The sequence below is a fragment of the Anabrus simplex genome, chromosome 13, assembly GCF_040414725.1.
Source record: "Anabrus simplex isolate iqAnaSimp1 chromosome 13, ASM4041472v1, whole genome shotgun sequence".
Classification (NCBI taxonomy): Eukaryota; Metazoa; Arthropoda; class Insecta; order Orthoptera; family Tettigoniidae; genus Anabrus; species Anabrus simplex.
In genome coordinates, this window is record NC_090277.1 from 103,163,988 (window position 1) to 103,182,419 (window position 18,432).

General features: G+C 38.8%; 1 long non-coding RNA gene across 1 annotated transcript; it reads left to right on the forward strand.

The window, feature by feature from the left end:
• The first annotated feature begins 12,851 nt into the window (after window positions 1–12,851).
• Window positions 12,852–17,151, forward strand: LOC137502893 (uncharacterized). The gene is made up of 3 exons (XR_011018903.1): window positions 12,852–12,975; window positions 16,625–16,744; window positions 17,049–17,151. It is a non-coding gene; the product is annotated as an uncharacterized lncRNA (long non-coding RNA).
• Window positions 17,152–18,432: the final 1,281 nt, after the last annotated feature.

Sequence of the window (18,432 nt, forward strand, 5' to 3'; positions counted from 1 at the left end):
CCTGTTCCTGTGACCTGATACCACCTATTGTGATGTTGGTACCAGCATTGCAGTTAGAGTATATCTGAGCTCAAAAATAATATTTTATTGTGAGAACATACTTACATTAAAAGCTGAAACTTGCTACGGTCCACTATTTTTCATTCTGAATGTTTGCTTTTCGCCCGGCTAGTCCTCGTTTCGTGGTGGATTTGGGATTGCTGCTCCAAGGACGTTGGCTGATTGAATTCATCGTTCTGAAGTAATCTCTCTGATCTCTGTGCTGGAGGACTCAGCCATGTCAAAAAGGAAGTGCCTGCCTAATACTTTAGGTACGTGTACATGTGCTTTATTGACTTCTGAAGTTAATAGCTGAAATGGCATTTGCATCTAATTAAAGTGATATGTAATGAAAAGGGATAAACTGGTCTCTAAGCATCCATCTGATCCCTGTACACGAGCTGCCATTATGTTTCCCTCCCATAACCAGCGTTTCATGTCTGAGTATGTTTCAGCTCAAAAATGATGGTTTTATGTTAGAATATGCTTACAGTGAGAGCGAAAACCTGTTGCAGTCCATTGTTATTTTTCTTTCTGAATGTGACCTTGTGTTTTCCTGTTTGCCTGGATAGTGCTCATATGGTGGTCAATTTGGGACGGCTGCTGCAAGTTGTTGGTGGGAGAATGAATCTGTCTGATATCTATGTTCGAGAACTCAGCCATGTCAAGAAGGAAGAGCCTGCCTAATACGTTGGGTATGTGTGCATGTACTATATTGACTTCTGAAGTTAATAGGTGAAATACCATTGCCATGTAATAAAATGGTTTGTAATGAAAAGGGTTATACTTGTCTATATATATATTCATCTTTCTGTACACAACCTGCCATGATGCTTCCCTCCTGGACTCACAGAACATGTCTTAAGTATATTTCAGCTCAAAGTTGAAGCTTGCTACAGTCCTTTCTCTGGTTTTCTATCTCAGTATGACCTTATGCTTTTTTCTTTTTTGCCTGGCTAGGTCTTGTTTTGTGGTCGATTTGGGATAGTCGCGTCAAGGATGCTGGTTGGTTGAATTATTCAGTCTTATCACTATGCTGAAGGACTCAGTCATGTCAAGAAGGAAGAGCCTACCTAATATTTTGGGTAAGTGTTCGTTGATGTTATAGAGTTCTGAGGTTGAAACATGCAGGTTGAATGCCATAGGCTGTATGGGCTGTGTAATTTATGGTGGAGAATGAACTCCACATGGTCCACATTCTCTGATTTTCATTGTTGTTACTATGAAAGAAATGTATTCTTTGCATGCATTGGCACTGCTGTATAAGATTTAGTTCTCGCAAGAAAGCATAGCTGGCAGTAAACTACAGCTCTACATACAATATACTTCTTCCTTTCAAATCGCGTCAGAGCTTTGTCGTCTCGGCAGCAGTGTGCAAATAACGGCGGCTGCAAGTGTACATGATTGAACAGCAGTGATTTGTAAACACTTGTAAATGAAACAAACCAAATAAACTCAATATCAGCGATATTTCATTAGCAGAGATTATGGGCGGATTGCTTAAACGGTGTTTAGACAATTTTTACAGTTAAACAATTCCTAAGTATGGCTGGCGCATTGCAGAGACGTTATTTATCACTTAGACGCTGTCTAAAACCTATGTTCAATCGGTCCTGTTTAAACACTGCTGAGAGCACTGTTTAACCTCAAATGAGAGGAGTGAATCACAATCCGAGGTTATGTACCATGAAACATGTAATTTGTGTTATCATGTTGAGTTATTTCCGGAAAGAAAGATTAGTCCGACGGCCTCTCTGTGGGTCGCCCGCTGCTAAATCACAGCAATTCATTTAACGTACGGGGAGATAGATCTTAAAATAAGGTTTCACTTTTCAAGAGACTTGTTTCTTGAGACTGAAAACGGGGCAGTCCGGTAACTGTCAACTTGAATACAATTCTTGGCAACCGATATATTTTATTATATACATGGGGTAATATCCATGGAATTATAGGTCACGTCGACTACATACATGTCAGAATTGCGTGTCCTGATCGTCAGAGGGCTGTCACATACATTAACCGGGAGGGATTCACTTATATTTACTGCCAAGTAAACACACATAATAGTGAAAACTAAAACTTAGGTTGTATGTGGTTTTTATACATATAATTGTGTAAGTTTTCAGCAACTATCAGATAGAAAAAGGCAAGCGGTGGTGATGGTGGTGATTATTGTTTAAAGAGGAGGACTGGGAGAGAAGAGCCGTGGCCATAATAACGGCCCTAGTATTTGCCTCAAGTAAAAATAGGGAAACAACGGAAAACAATCTTCAGGGCTGCCAATGGTGCAATTCGAACCTACCATCTCCACACTAGGTTACACATTACCATTGCTTCATCTCCCCTTCGTCGAAGTTACCGTATTTGTGAATAGATTCCACTCACTGTAACAACGCTATAATCAAAGCTAAACTTCTTGTACGGTGGCGTGTCGCTGTAGTGTCGACAATATCATGAGATTTAATTTCGACCAAAAGCTATACTCTTATCTGTGGGCAAGTCATGCTCATTCTTAGCCATATTTGAGTAATATGTAGGAAGACAAACAGCTGACTGGCATTCGGTGTGCGCACCAATGAATTTCATTGGTTGCGACAAGCAAAGATTTGCATGAAAGATACTTCATCTCCACTTTCAAACCAATATTGAAACCTTAAACAATGTCTAGTTAAACATCAGCTGAACATTGTTTATGCAATGAAAGACCATGAGCTCGATGTAGATGTTGTTTTGGTAGACGTTGTCTAAGGCTTAAAACTAGTCATTGTTTCTGCAATTGGCCCTATATGTTTAAATTTTGAAGAATATGTCAAAGATACTAATTTCTATCCAATATATCCATCATTAGGTTCTATCAATTGTATACACTTTTTACAGATATGAAGTAGACAGTATGAACTCAAATATAGCAAAATGTGTAAGAAATTACTTAACTAAAAAACTTTTATATGATTTAAAAATCAAATATTAGTAATAAATAGACATTCCGGAAGCTTTAATGTGAAAGTGATCAAGCTGAAATGATATTTCCATGTAGTCAGCATAATTCTTATTGGAAAGAGGTATACAGGTTTCTGTGTGTTCATCCTGTTCCTGTGACCTGATACCACTTACCATGATGTTTCTATCCTGGTACCAGCATTGCAGTTAAAGTGCATCTCAGCTCAAAAATAATATTTTATTGTGAGAACATACTTACATTAAAAGCTGAAACTTGCTACTGTCCATTTTTTTCCTTTCTGAATGTGACCTTTTGCTTTTCCTGTTTGCCCGGCTAGTCCACGTTTCGTGGTCGATTTGGGATTTCTGCTCCAAGGACATTGGCTGATTGAATTCATCGTTCTGAAGTAATCTCTCTGATCTCTGTGCGGGAGGACTCAGCCATGTCAAGAAGGAAGTGCCTGCCTAACTTTAGGTATGTGTACACATGCTTTATTGACTTCTGAAGTTAATAGCTGAAATGGCATTGGCATGTAATTAATATGATATGTAATGAAAAGGGATATACTGGTCTCAATGCAACCATCTGATCCCTGTACACGAGCTGCCATTATGTTTCCCTCCCGCGACCAGCGTCACATGTCTAGGTATGTTTCAGCTCAAAAATGATAGTTTTATGTTAGAATATGCTTACAGTGAGAGCGGAAACTTGCTGTAGTCCATTGTTATTTTTCTTTCTGAATGTGACCTTGTGTTTTTCCTGTTTGCCTGGATAGTTCTCGTATGGTGGTAAATTTGGAACGGCTGCTGCAAGGGTGTTGGTGGAAGAATGAATCTGTCTGATATCTATGCTCGAGAGCTCAGCCATGTCAAGAAGGAGGAGACTGCCTAATACTTTGGGTAAGTGTGCATGTACTTTATTGACTTCTGAAGTTAATAGGTGGAATAGCATTGCCATGTGATTAAGATGATTTGTAATGAAAAGGGTTATACTTGTCTCTATACACACAGTAAAACCTCATTAATTCAAAGTCGTTGGGACGCAAAAATTGGACTTCGAATTACGTGATTTCGAATTAACTGTCAACCCATACTTCGGATATGCCAACCCTTGCGGCGTCACAATATATTCTAAGACCCGTTACTGAATGCAATTAACCTTGAATCACAGTTTAAAGCTCTCAAATGTCATGGAAAAAATCTATTTCCAAAAGGTATCCAACAAGGTGCATTTACAGTACTCAAATAATGCACTTGGATAACTCACCGGCAAACATAACCTCACGCATTGAAATCAAAAGGAAGAAAACATGATTCGAGACGAGGAGAATTCTACAATACTGGCTCTCCTGAGCAAGTGCTTTATTCATTGGATTACTGTACTGTATGCATTTTAGATACATTGTGCTTGCACTTAATGTACCCGATGCCCTTCAAACATCGCGGTTTATCGAACTTTCCTATGACGTGGAAGAAAGTCTCTCGCTTCCGTCCACATTACAACAACAACAACAGTACAGTGACTATTCTGTACTTGTACAATTTCCTGCCATGGCACTTCTAACACTCATTAATGCATGGAATCACCTTGATTCTCAGTGTAAACTTTTCAAATGCCATGAAAAACACTATTTCAGAAATTCATCCAACAAGGTGCATTTACATTATTCAAATAATGCTCTTGTATAAAACAATGACAAACATAACCTCATGCAACGAAAGGAAGAAAAACACGATTCTAAGACGAGAAAAAATTATGCTGGCTCCCCTGTGCAAATGCTTTATCTTTTGGATTACTGTACTGTCTGCATTTTTAGATGCCTTGTACTGGCATGGAAAGTGCCCGACGCCTTTAAAATTTCGTAGCTTTTCGAACTTTCCTATGATAGGGGAAAGAAGTCTCTCGTTTCATTGTGCAGTGCACTCATTCTCTTTGGTGCAGTGTGCACTGCACAGCATCACAGTACATTTTCCAGCTGGCAATTCTCTCCTTTAAAACTATAAGTCTGTTTGGCCTTAGCACTTAAAAAAATAAAACAAACAAACAAACAATGGAGTTTCATCGGCATTGACAATATTGTTTGGTGCGTAAAAATTAATTATAGGCTATAAGCCATGCTTTTTCACCAACTACTGTCCGCATCACCAGTGTTGGCTGATTCTACCTCTCCGCACACTGCCTGCTAGGTGATATTGTGGCTTTCCTAAAAACGCCAAATACAAAATAATTTTGATTCTGCTCGAACATAGCAGATATGAAGCACACTGTAGACACGCTGAAGTAGGTGAAAGTGCGCAAAGTTACCCCTTCACGTTCTGGAAGAAACGTTCTTTCATGACACAGAGAAATTTTAAATTTAAATTACTCTGTAAAATACTATTTTTTCAAAATGTAAAGGCAGTTTTGAATTAAAGTCAGAATTTTGGTAACGGGACCGACATTGTTCTTTGAATTACGAATTATCCATATTTCGCATTAAACGATATAAATAACATGCAAAACTGTACCTCATGTTCTGGGAATGAGAGCTGCTTTGAATTAGGCGAGAATTTGAATTAACCGAGTTTGAATTATCGAGGTTCTACTGTATGTATATTCATCTTCCTGTACACAACCTGCCATGATGTTTCCCTCCTGGGACCCATATCACATGTCTTAAGTATATTTTAGCTCAAAGCTGAAATTTGCTACAGTCCTTTCTCTGGTTTTTTATCTCAATATGACCTTATGCTCTTTTTGTTTGCCTTGCCAGTTCTTGTTTTGTGGTCGATTTGGGATGGCCGCAACAAGAATGCTGGTTGGTTGAATTATTCAGTCTGATCATTATGCTGGAGGACTTATCCATGTCAAGAAGGAAGAGCCTACCTAATACTTTGGGTACGTGTCCATAGATGTTACAGAGTTCTGAGTTTGAAACATGCAGGTTGAATGCCATAGGCTGTACAAGCTGTGTAATTTATGGCAGAGAACGAACCCCACATGGTCTACGTTCTCTGATTTTCATTGTTGTTACTATGAAATAAATGTACTCGTGCATGCATGCTGTATAAGATTTAGTTTTTTTCAAGAAAGCATAGCTGGCAGTAAACTACAGCTCTACATAAATATACTTCTTCCTTTCAAGTTGCGTCAGAGCTTTGTCGACTCGGCAGCAGTGTGCAAATAACGGCAGCTGCAAGCGTACATAGATTGACGGCGGTGATAAATACTTGTAAATGAAACAAACCAAAAAAATCAATGTCAGGGATATTTCATTAGCAAGGATTATATGTTGAACTTTTAAAGGATATGTCAAAGATACTACGAAGGCTGATCAACAAAGACTGAGACTGATTTTTTTTCACAGATGTTTATTACTCCATTTCAATGTTTACATGATCTTTTTCAAAGTAGTCCCCTACTACTTCAGTGCACTTTTTATAGCGTCACTGCCAGTCCTTAAAACACATGCTGCAGACTATTCTTTGTCAGGTCCTTGAGATTGTCCTCACTTTTCTTGAGCAATGCTTCAGAGTTCTCGAATCGAATGCCCCTAGGCATTGCCTTTAGTGATGGGAATTTTTTAAAAAAAATCACAGGGTTGAAGATCAGGGCTATAAGGCGGATGTGGTACACAGGTAATGTTGAACTGAGCCAGAAACTGCATGACTTGATTTGCGACGTGAGGCCATGCATTGTCATGATGAAGTCACCGTCCAGTCCGAGAAAGCTCTGGTCGTTTCTTTGCAATGTGCTTCCTCAGTGTAGCCAATACTGATGTGTAGTAACACTAGTATGAGGGGAAACTGCTTGCTGGTAAATCATTCCATTACAGTCAAAAAATGTGATCACCATCACTTTCCCTGCAGATGGAACAAATTTTGCCTTTTTTGGCAATTTCCACACTGTGCTGGCTTGTTTTCTTTCAGGATCATAATGATGCTTCAGCTTTGTGAAAGTTTCAGTGGCTCTATGGTTGAAAGGAAAACAGAATTTGACTGCGCTGTACTGTACTGTACTGCGCGTCACCTCCATTGTCTGGTATGCGAATTGCGCATAGCGGCTACAAAATAGAGCATTACTACCAACCGATATGAGGGCACTGCCGCCTATTGACATTATACATAAAAACCCGCTTTTTTCAAATATTTATGTCACAGATAGGAAACTATCACGGAAGCTACAGGAAAAAATCATTCTCAGTCTTTGTTGATCAGCCCTAATAATTTCAATCCACTATATCAATCGTTAGGTGTCTGTCAATTGTATACACCCTTTACAGATATGAAGTAGACATTATAAACTCAAATATTGCAAAATATGTAAGAAATTACTTAACTTAAAAACTGTTATATGATTTAAAAATCAAAAGTGAGTATTAAATTGACATTCCGGAGGTTTTAATGTGAAACTGAGCAAGCTGAAAGCATGATTCATATTGGAAAGGGTACACATTCCTCTATGTATTCATCCTATTCCTGTGACCTGATACCAACTGCTGTGATGTATCTATCCTGGGACCAGCATTGCAATTCTAAGTACAGTAGAAGTCCGATATAGCGAGTACGGCATATAACAAGAACTCCGCTATAGCGACGATTGTTTTCTGTCCCTTCAAAATTCCTATATTAAACTCTGTATCATCCTGCGGTTACAGCAAGAGCCCTATCACTGACGCATCCGTTATTACGAATGATTAAGTGCGCACGATATGTTCCGTTACCAATATTTATGCACCCCAGCGATGATATTGCGTGCGATCGATTACCCCAGGCATCGTTTCCTCTCTATGTGCACTAGCGAGTTCTCTCGTCGACATTCGAAGGTGATGTCGGAGTCGATTAGTAACGCCCGTCGACTGCTGTTCCGTAAAGAAAATTTGAAATTAAAGAAAACATATTTTCATAATAAATGCGTAAATAACATGTCGGATAACGGCTGTTAACTCGTTAAAAATTAAGTCTGACTAAACGACTGCTTAATTTTGAGGCTAAATAGTGCAACTAAGTAAGATGGGATACACTTCGAGATATGGCAGAGTGCTTAATTGATTTCAGAGGTTACTTTATATTTTCTCGCGTCTGGAGAAATTACGGAAAGGCTATTATGAAAATTTATAGCTAGAAGGTTATCATTTCTTTACTGGCGCTTGAAGTGTGTTTTCATCATACTTATTGTACGGTTAAGTTTGGATAGGTGACGCCGTTTGAATAAGAATACTGAAATGTTTGCAACAAATTGCAATCGATAATCTTCAGTATGGTATAGTTTTCTCACTTTGTGTATTTGCAAGCTCTCTTGTTGACATTCAAAGGTGATGTAATACCCGTCGACTGCCGTTCTCTAAAGAAAATTCGAAATGAAAGAGGATAACACATTTTCGTAATAAATGCGTAAATAACGTGGCCGAGCAGTTGTTAACTCTTTAAAAATAATGATTGAAGTAAACGATATCTTGATTTTAATGTTATATACAGAAATGAAGTAAGAATGTGATACACCTCAAGATATGGCGGACTACATCACTGATTTCAGACGATATTTCGTATCTTCTCGCGTCTAGTTAAATTTCGGAAAGGCTATTTACATGTAAATTTTTTTGCGTGAAGGTTATTATTTCCCTACATGCGTTTCAAATATGTTTTCATGATACATGTACGGTTACGGTAGGTAATGCCGTTTGAAGAAAACTGAAGTGTTTGCCACAGAAACCTCTGGATGATACCGTATTACTCCGAATCAAAGACTTTTCTTTCTCAGAATCTCATGCGAAAACTCAAGGGGTTGTCTTGCATTCGCGGCCTAACAGTAAATTAATGGATACCACTAGCAACTACCGCAGTAACCACGCTGCTTCTTTTCATACGCGCACAAAACTCATTGACTATAAACGACTGCCTCCTTACTATAGCTTACATCGCTAGCTGCGACAACCGCTTGTGCAGTGCCTGTGTGTAACGTCACTGAATCTCAGGAAATAGTGAAGAGAGTATGGCATTCTATTAGCTTCTGCAAAAACGTTTCTCAAATCTGCAGAACGGCATCAAAATGGCGTTAGCCTTCGAATTCTTAGAAAGGCCATGGCTACTCAGTAGCAGTTATAACGCGTCTATTGTACTTCACGCTTAGTAAAATTAAGTTTTATAGACAGCAGGAACGGATGACAGTCATTCAATGGACGACCAGGAAGGACAATTAGTTGACGAAGAAATGGATAAAGAAATTGAAATTGAAATGGCAGTAAGAAAGATGAAGAATGGAAAAACTGCTGGAATAGATGAAATTTCAGTGGAGATGATAAAGGCAGCTGGAGCTGTAGGCCTGCAGTGGACATATCGGGTTTTCAGGAATGTCTGGGAGAATAAGGAGGTCCCTGAGGATTGGCAAAAAGGAATAATCATCCCAATTTTCAAGAAAGGTGATAAGAAAGTTTTGAAGAACTACAGGGGAATTACTCTAATATCCCATGTTGCTAAGATAATGGAAAGAATACTGGAAAGTAGAATAAGGTTGAGGGTTGAGAAGCAGATACAGGAAAATCAGTTTGGTTTCAGAAGTGGAAGATCAACAATAGAGCCCATTTTCATTATGAGACAACTAATGGAAAAGCATTGGGAGTACGGGAAGGATATGGTGATGACATTCATTGATATTGAAAAGGCATATGACAGTGTCCCTAGGACGAAAGTTTGGGACAGTCTGGTGCAAAAAGGAATTGGACAGGGATTAATAAAAATGATCATGGCATTGTATAAGGAATGTTGTAGTTGCGTGCAAACACAAGTTGGCAGGACAAGTTGGTTCAAAATAACTAGTGGGCTGAGACAGCTAAGTGTTCTATCACCAATCCTGTTTACAATAGTAATGGATGACATCATGAGAACAGCAAAAGCAGCGTATGGAGGAAGAGAAATGAACATGATGTTATTTGCAGATGATATTGTGATTTGGGGAGAAGACGACAGGAAGGTTCAAGAACAGTTGAATGTGGTGAATGGGAAGATTGAAGAATGTGGATTGAAAATAAGTGTAGAAAAGAGTAAAACTCTTGTTATGACGAGAGGGGAGAAAGAAGGGAAAGGTCAGATTAGACTTGCAGACAAGCCCCTGGAAGTAGTGGAAACGTTTAAATACCTGGGGAGTGAATTAATGGAGAATGCTCGACTGGATGCTGAGATTAGTAAAAGGATTCAAGCTGGAAGTTGTTTCTATCATAGTGTAAGAAATATGTTATGGGACAAAGATGTGCCAATGGAAGCAAAGGATACTATGTACAAGATGTATTACGTACCCATAACAACTTACGGAGCAGAAACTTGGACAATGACAAAGAAGGATGAGAGTCGAATACAGGCAGCCGAAATGAAATTCTTGAGGAGTATGATACAGAAGAGTAGACGAGACAAAATAAGGAATGAAAAAATCCGGGAAGAAATTGGAGTGGAAAAAATGAATGATAGAATAGAGAAGAGCCGACTAAGATGGTTTGGGCACATAAAGCGAATGAGCGACGAAAGAATGCCAAAAAAGGTGATGGAAATGCAAATCCAAGGAAGGAGAGGCCGTGGACGACCTCGATTGAGATGGAAGGATACCATCCAACACAGCATTATAGAAAGAAACCTGGACTGGGACACAGTGTTGGAGGAGGAGTGGTGGAAAGACCGAAGAAAGTGGAGAGGAACCATATTTGCCCCTACCCGGCTACAGCTGGATAAAGGGAAATGATGATGATGATGATGAGACAGCAGGAATATTTTCATGATGGATAGTCTTATTGTAAAATTACGTGGAAAAGGTATTGCCGGCAAATTTTCAACGGGTTCTAGTCGATATTATGATACCAATTTTAAGTTAATGATTATTAAACACTCGTAAATATAGAATAATTGTGCAGGCACAAGAAAATACGGCATACGCCTAACTAAAGCCAGTATTTGGCGTTAGCATGAAGACAAAGATACGATGCATTCAGTGGTCCGTTACAAGGACGCTTTAAAGAAGTCGAAGATAAAATTGTGAGGTATGTGCACGAAAAACGCGAGGGCGGAATGGCCATACCGTGGCGCAATAAAGTTGTTCGTTGACTTTCTACGTCCGCGATTAGGGCTATACTATTATTTATAAATTTCATTTTCCGTATTAACAGATTCAAAGCATAGATAAGAAATGTGTTTTTCCACCATTCAATACACAATTTATTTTAATAGATTAAACTAGTACCGGTTTCGGCTCTTTAACGGCCATCATCAGCTAGTACATGATTTGTTTTAGCCATTAGACAATTCACAAGTTGTTATTGTATTAGGCATCCAGATGTCTAATGGGGGATGGAAATGTATACAATAGCATATAATTAAAATATCAGTAGTCAGGGTAAAAAGTTACAAATTAGAACATGAGTATGTAAAACATATTAAAAACACACAGGCCACAATATATGACATTTAAAAAGGTTTCAACACATTAAAATGGTACGTATAAGTAGACACTTGTTAAAAATTTTCAATTCATGCTACATAGATTCTATTCTTCTGTCCTCTGTGCAGTTCCTTTGCTTCTAAGTTATGTTGATTTTAGTTGCATAAGGTAATCTTCGAGAACATTCTGAAACTGGTGTACGTCTTATTGATATGGGCCTTTGTCATGAAGAAATTTTGTTGTGTTATATATCCCAACTTGTGATATACTATGGCAAGTTTCAATATAGCAAACAGCAGGTCTCGAGCTTGTGTTTAGAAGTAGTTGGTGGCAACACCTCTCTCGTCTACGTTTGTTCTTGTAGTTATAGTTGTTGTGGAAGTCTTGTGCCGATGTGTTTGAAGGCTTGTTGTGTTGAACATTAGGAAATTATTCTTGCTGTCTATAAAACTGTTTATTTTACTCAGCGTCAGATATAACTGGCTGCTCCTGTTGAATAGCACCAAGGAGTCTGCTTAAGGCTTAACGTCCCCGTCCGATGGACGAATCACCATCAGCAGCGTCATATGCCCTTACTCCATATGAGCACTGCGGAGAGTTTTGGAATTTTATTCAGGCTTTTGGCACGCAGTCTAGTGATTATAAATTGTATACCACCACCTCCCGTACCCTGCCGGCCAACATTCTGATGGTGAACTTTTTTTGACCAGCGGGACTCGAACCGACTAACCACGGTGTCAGACCGTTTAGACTTCAGCACCTTAATGATCATGGTCACCAGGCAGGCTGCAGTTTAAGAAAGTATTAACTCAAATATACTGGAATAAAAAATTACTGAAGTTCAAAACTAGTATTTACTGGTAATTTTAAAATATGAAATTAGTGATATATTGCCAGTCGAGACCATAAAAATGTATGAAAGTAAACAAGACCTCAATGTGTTAATAGCTGAAATGGTATTGCCTTGTAATTAATATGATTTGTAATAAAAAAAGGATATGCAGGTCTCTATGTATCCATCCATACGATACCTGCTATGACCTGCCATGATGTTTCCATCCCAGGTCCAGCATTTCATGTCCAAGTATGTTTCAGCACAAAAATATTGTTATTATTGTTAGAATATCCTTACAGTAAAAGTTGATACTTGCTACAGTCCATTCTTTTTCTTTCTGAGTGTGATTTTGTGCTTTTCTTATTTGCCTGGCTAGTTCTCTTTTCGTGATGGTTTTGGGGTTGCTGCAAGGATGTCGGCTGGTAAAATGAATGTCTGATGTCTATGGTGGTGGACACAGCTGTGTCAAGAAGGAAGAGCCTGCGTAATACTTGGGGAATGTCTGATGTCTATGGTGGAGGACACAGCTGTGTCAAGAAGGAAGAGCCTGCGTAATACTTGGGGAATGTCCGATGTCTATGGTGGTGGACACAGCTGTGTCAAGAAGGAAGAGCCTGCGTAATACTTGGGGAATGTCTGATGTCTATAGTGGAGGACACAGCTGTGTCAAGAAGGAAGAGCCTGCGTAATACTTGGGGAATGTCTGATGTCTATGGTGGAGGACACAGCTGTGTCAAGAAGAGCCTACGTAATACTTGCGGTATGTGTACATGCACTTTATTGACTTTTGAGGTTAATAACTGAAATGCTGAAGGTGAGATGGGTAGATAGAATCATGAATGAGGAGATACGGAATCAAATTGGTTAGAGGAGATCAATTTGGCTAAATTTGGCCAGAAGAAGAGAGAGAATGATAGGGCACATCTTAAGACACCCAGGACTTGTACAGTTGGGGTTTTTTTTTTTTCCCCCCTAGTTGCTTTACGTCGCACCGACACAGATAGGTCTTATGGCGACGATGGAACAGGAAAGGCCTAGGAATGGGAAGGAAGCGGCCATGGCCTTAATTAAGGTACAGCCCCAGCATTTACCTGGTGTGAAAATGGGAAACCACGGAAAACCATCTTCAGGGCTGCTGACAGTGGGGTTTGAACCCACTATCTCCCGGATGCGAGCTCACAGCTGCATGGTCCTAACCGCATGGCCAACTCACCCGGTACAGTTGGTTTTTGAGGGAAGTGTAGGTGGTAAGAACAGTAGGGGCATACCAAGATACGAATATGACAAACAGATTAGACCAGATATAGGATGTAGTAGTTATGTAGAAATGAAAAGGTTAGCACAGGACAGGGTGACATGGAGAGTTGTATCAAACCAGTCTTTGGACTGATGACTCAAACAACAACGGCTGAAATGGCATGCCATGTAATTAATATGATTTGTAATGAAAAGGATATACGGACTGTTGTATCCATCCGATTCCTGTGACTTGATACTACTTGCTGTGAATTTTCCCTCCCAAGACCTGCAGCATCGTATGTCTATTTCAGCTCAAAAATTATGGATTTTTTTTTTTTTTTGTTAGAATATCCATACAGTAACAGATGAATCTTGCTGCCTTCCATTCTTTCGGAAATGACCATGTTCTTTTCTTGTTTGCCTGCCTAGTTCTCGTTTTGTGGATTTGGAACAACTGCTGCAAGGATGTTGGCTGGTAGAATTAATCTATCTGATGTCTGTACTGGAAGACTCAGTCGTGTTAAGAAGGAAGAGCCTACGTAATACATTGGATATGTGTACAGGCACTTTATTGATTTTTGAGGTTAATAAGTGAAATGACAAGCCATGTACAATAAAACCTTGTTAAGAATTAACTGCAGGGGACAGCCAAAAGAAACGTGTTAATCGAGAAAACATACTACTGAATATATGAATAAAAATTATCCAACAGTTATATGGAAACACTAGATATGATTGTTTTCAGACATGAGAGCATTTTACGTCGTGTATCTGCGGCACAGTGGAAACTATATCTGCCATTTCTAAAAATGAGTGGAAAGTTTAAAAGGTGTGAAAGACACGAGAGAACAAATATTGAAACCTTTTCCGCTGGGGTTATAAGATAACAGGTGCACTGAATGGTGTGAAAAACACCAAACAACAAATATGAAAAGATGTACACAGGAGCCAATAAATATATCATAGTATTATCGCAGATAACACTCTTTCTAAAACAAATGTTAGTAGAAGCCTTTTATTTCGGAGCAGTGGGTTGTTAAAATTATTTTTTGGTCACAATCTTAGATGGTGAATTGAACTATGTGCGACCAGGAGGAATGACTTTGGCTGCCATTTTGAATAAACTTCGACCAACTCCAGCGATCGAGTCGAAACTCGAAGGTGCAACTTCAACATTCGTGACCTCTACACGCTTAAGATGTGTTCATCAGTCCACTTTATGACAGTTTTAATTTTGTCTTCATTAGTATGGAATTTCATGACTTTTTCAGTATCCATAATTAGGATATTACAAGACAAATATGCACCACGGTAGTCAACTTGATGATGTTCCTAATCCAGATATAGGCTCCTGTATCACGCGGCAAATATTTGCGACACTTCACTGTACCACTCAACACAAAATAAATTTCCAACTTTTGAATGAAATGAGAAATACAAGTATGAATAGGCTCATGCTGTTATTCATCAATCTCTTTGCTAACCTGCAAGCAAAACTGATCATTCCTGAGGCTAACGGCTTGCTGCCCGAAGGTGCAACTTATCCTGTGAAGTTCAGGAATATAAAGCCTTTTCCCATAATCACACAACGGTGGGGACTGCTCTTACCCGAGTTGGAAATCCCGTTTATTTCACAAAGGATAACAAAAAATGTTTTCAGGGCTAGGAAAAATGTGAACGTACTAAGCGGTAACAGCGAAATTTTTTGATTCTATAAATGAGGTATTTTTATATAGATCTAATACAAAGAGAAATGGGACTTTGAATTTACAACGTGCTAAGTGGGAAAAACGTGTTAGTGAGGAACGCACTGATGAGGTTTCACTGTAATTCATAGGATTTGCAATGAAAAGGTATATACGGGTCTTTATGTATCCATCTGATTCCGGTGACCTGATACTACCTGTCGCGAATTTTCACTCCCAAGATCTGCATGACATGTCCAAGTATATTTCAGCTCAGAATGTTTTTATTTTTTGTTTTTTGTTAGAATATCCTTACAGTAAGAGTCAAAACTTGTTACAGTCCATTCTTTCTGAAGTTACCATGTTCTTTTCTTGTTTACTGACTAGTTCTCAATTCATGGTAAAATTTGGAATTGCTGCTGTAGGGATGTTGGTGGTAAAATTAATGTCTGACTACTCTGCTGGAGGACACAGCCATATCAAGAGGGCAGAGCCTACGTAATACTTCAGGTATGTGTACATGGATTTCATTGAGTTCTGAGGTTAACACGTTGAGATTGAATGCAATATGCCATATGGGATGTCTCATTTATTGCGGAGAATGAGGCCCGCGTGGCACACAGTCCCTTGTTTTCATTATGTTATTATCATATATCATGACGAAGCAGGATTCGAGACTTCTGAAACAACTAGTACAACACAATCTTGTCTCAAAAAATGCCACAACAGGATGTAAATGGATCAGAGAAGTAACAGAGGATCTGAAAGAAATAGGCCTTACAACAGAAGACACCACAAATAAGATAAAATTGAATACAGAACTCAAGAATACAAACTTCTGCTTTACCCTTACACGAAACAAACCAACAACAAGCATTTTTTCAACCGAGGAAAGGGCACGAAGATCGGAGCATCTGAAGAAATACTGGGAGGACCGCGAAGCCCGAACAATCCCTTGAAAGAGACCTGAACGATGGACTGACTAAAGTGATCCTATGCAGTCATAAAAGAAGAAAAAGAAGAAGAAAGAAAGAAATACACTATGTGTGTTGATAAACACTGCAGTTTAAGAAATTATGAACTCAAATATAGTAAAATTAAAAAAATTACTTAAGTTCAAAACTAGTATTTAATATTAAAATCAAAAAATAGTAAAAAATGGCCAGTCGGGAGGATAAAAATATATGAAAGTAAACAAGACCTCAATGTATTAATAGCTGAAATAGTATTGCCTTGTAATTAATATGATTTGCAATGAAAAAGTATATGCAGGTCTCTATGTATCCATCCAATTCTTGTGACCTAATACAACTTGCCATGATGTTTCCATCCCAGGACCAGCATTTCATGTCCAAGTATATTTCAGCTCAAAAATGTTGTTTTATTGTTAGACTATCCTTACAGCAAAAGCTGAAACTTGTTACAGTCCATTCTTTCTTTTTCTTTCTGAATGTGATTTTGTGCTTTTCTTGTTTGCCTGCCTAGTTCCCTTTTCATGGTGGATATGGGGTTGCTGGAAGCATGTCGGCTGGTAAAATGAATGTCTGATATCTACGTTGGAGGACTCAGCTATGTCAAGAGGGAAGAGCCTATGTAATACCTTGGGTATGTGTACATGCACTTTATTGACTTTTGAGGTTAATAGGTGAAATGGAATGCCATGTAATTAATATGATTTGTAATAACAAGAGATGTACGGGTCTTTATGTATCCATCTGATTCCTGTGACCTGATACTATCTGCCGTGAATTTTCCCTCATGAGACCTGCATCGCATGTCTATTTCAGCTCTTTTTTGTTTTGTTTGTTTGTTTGTTAGTGTGTTAGAATATCCTTACAGTAAAAGTTGAAACTTGCTGCAGTCCATTCTTTCTGAAGTGACCTTGTTGTTTTCTTGTTTGGCTGACTAGTTCTCATTTCGTGCATTTGGGACGACTGCTGCAATGATGTTGTCGGGTAGAATTAATCTATCAGATGTCTATGCTGGAGAACTCAATCATGTCAAGAAGCAAGAGCCTATCTAATATTTTGGGTATGTGTGCTTGTATTTTATGCCTTTGCTTGTGAGCACTAGTTTTTTCAGTGCACTGTGTTTTCTGGTATGGGCTAGAGCAATTATGTTGCTTTCATTGACCTGTCTGTCTTACCGTTGGCTTTGACAATATGAAAGTGACTGAGGTATGAGCAGTGTTAGTAATTCCATTCCTTGTGGAGCCAGTCCCTGCTATGAATGGTGCAAAAATGTTGCTCATATTGTCAGTTGGTGCATGCATTTCAGTGGGCTTGGTAGACTGATATGTAATAGCAACTTCTTGCTCAGTGAGGAAAGCAATGGAAAACTACCTCACTCCTCATTTCCTGAGTGCACTTCTAAGGTGATGCCTAGGCCATCTACGACAGCTAATGGTGGGGCTATTGAGGAGTATTTTTAACGCCTTACCAAAAGACAGACAGACTACCACATCTATCACGTGTCCTTGGTGTTTACCTTACCTCCCAGGTTATTTGAGATAGGGTATAGTTACCTGAAGGTATCAATGAATAATTTCAAAATTACTGATGGAATTTTATTCATATGTTTGTGAAACCTCATGCCATGTCATAAAGTTTTAGGCCTAGCCATCAAACTTCGCCCCATGCACTCTCATTAAATGTTAAACAGTTAATTTATTGAAACCACCTATTCAATACTAGTAAAGTCTTAAGGACTATAACATTATATTAAGTTTAAGTATGGTACATGTTTTGCCTTTCATTGCAGGCATCGTCAGCCATGAATTCTAACTCCAAGTCAGAGAATTCATGGCTGACGATACCTTCAATGACAGGTGAAACATGTACCATACTTAAACTTAATATAATGACAATGTTAAAGTCCTAAAGACTTTACTAGTATTGAATAGGTGGTTTCAATAAATTAATTGTTTAACATTTAATCATTGAATTTCAATACGGTCAAAATTAAAGTAATCACTTGTAACCATGCACTCACTTCGCTCGTCTGGCGGTAAATGTGACGTTTTTGTTTTAATGTTCACAAATGTGACGTAGTCGCCATGGAGGTGTACAACAGTGCGTTTCTGCTTGTAACGATCACTCATCGCCTGACCCAGTTGCAACCTATATACCCATTACACTGCACTTGTTGTCATAACATTCTCCAAACCATAGGTTGTGGACTGGCCAGCTCGAAACTTGCTCTAGGTGTAGACTTCTTTGTACTTCGTGCATACATTCCCTTTCCTTTCTCTCGGTGTGCCACACAACCTGTTTTCACGAATCGATCATACCATG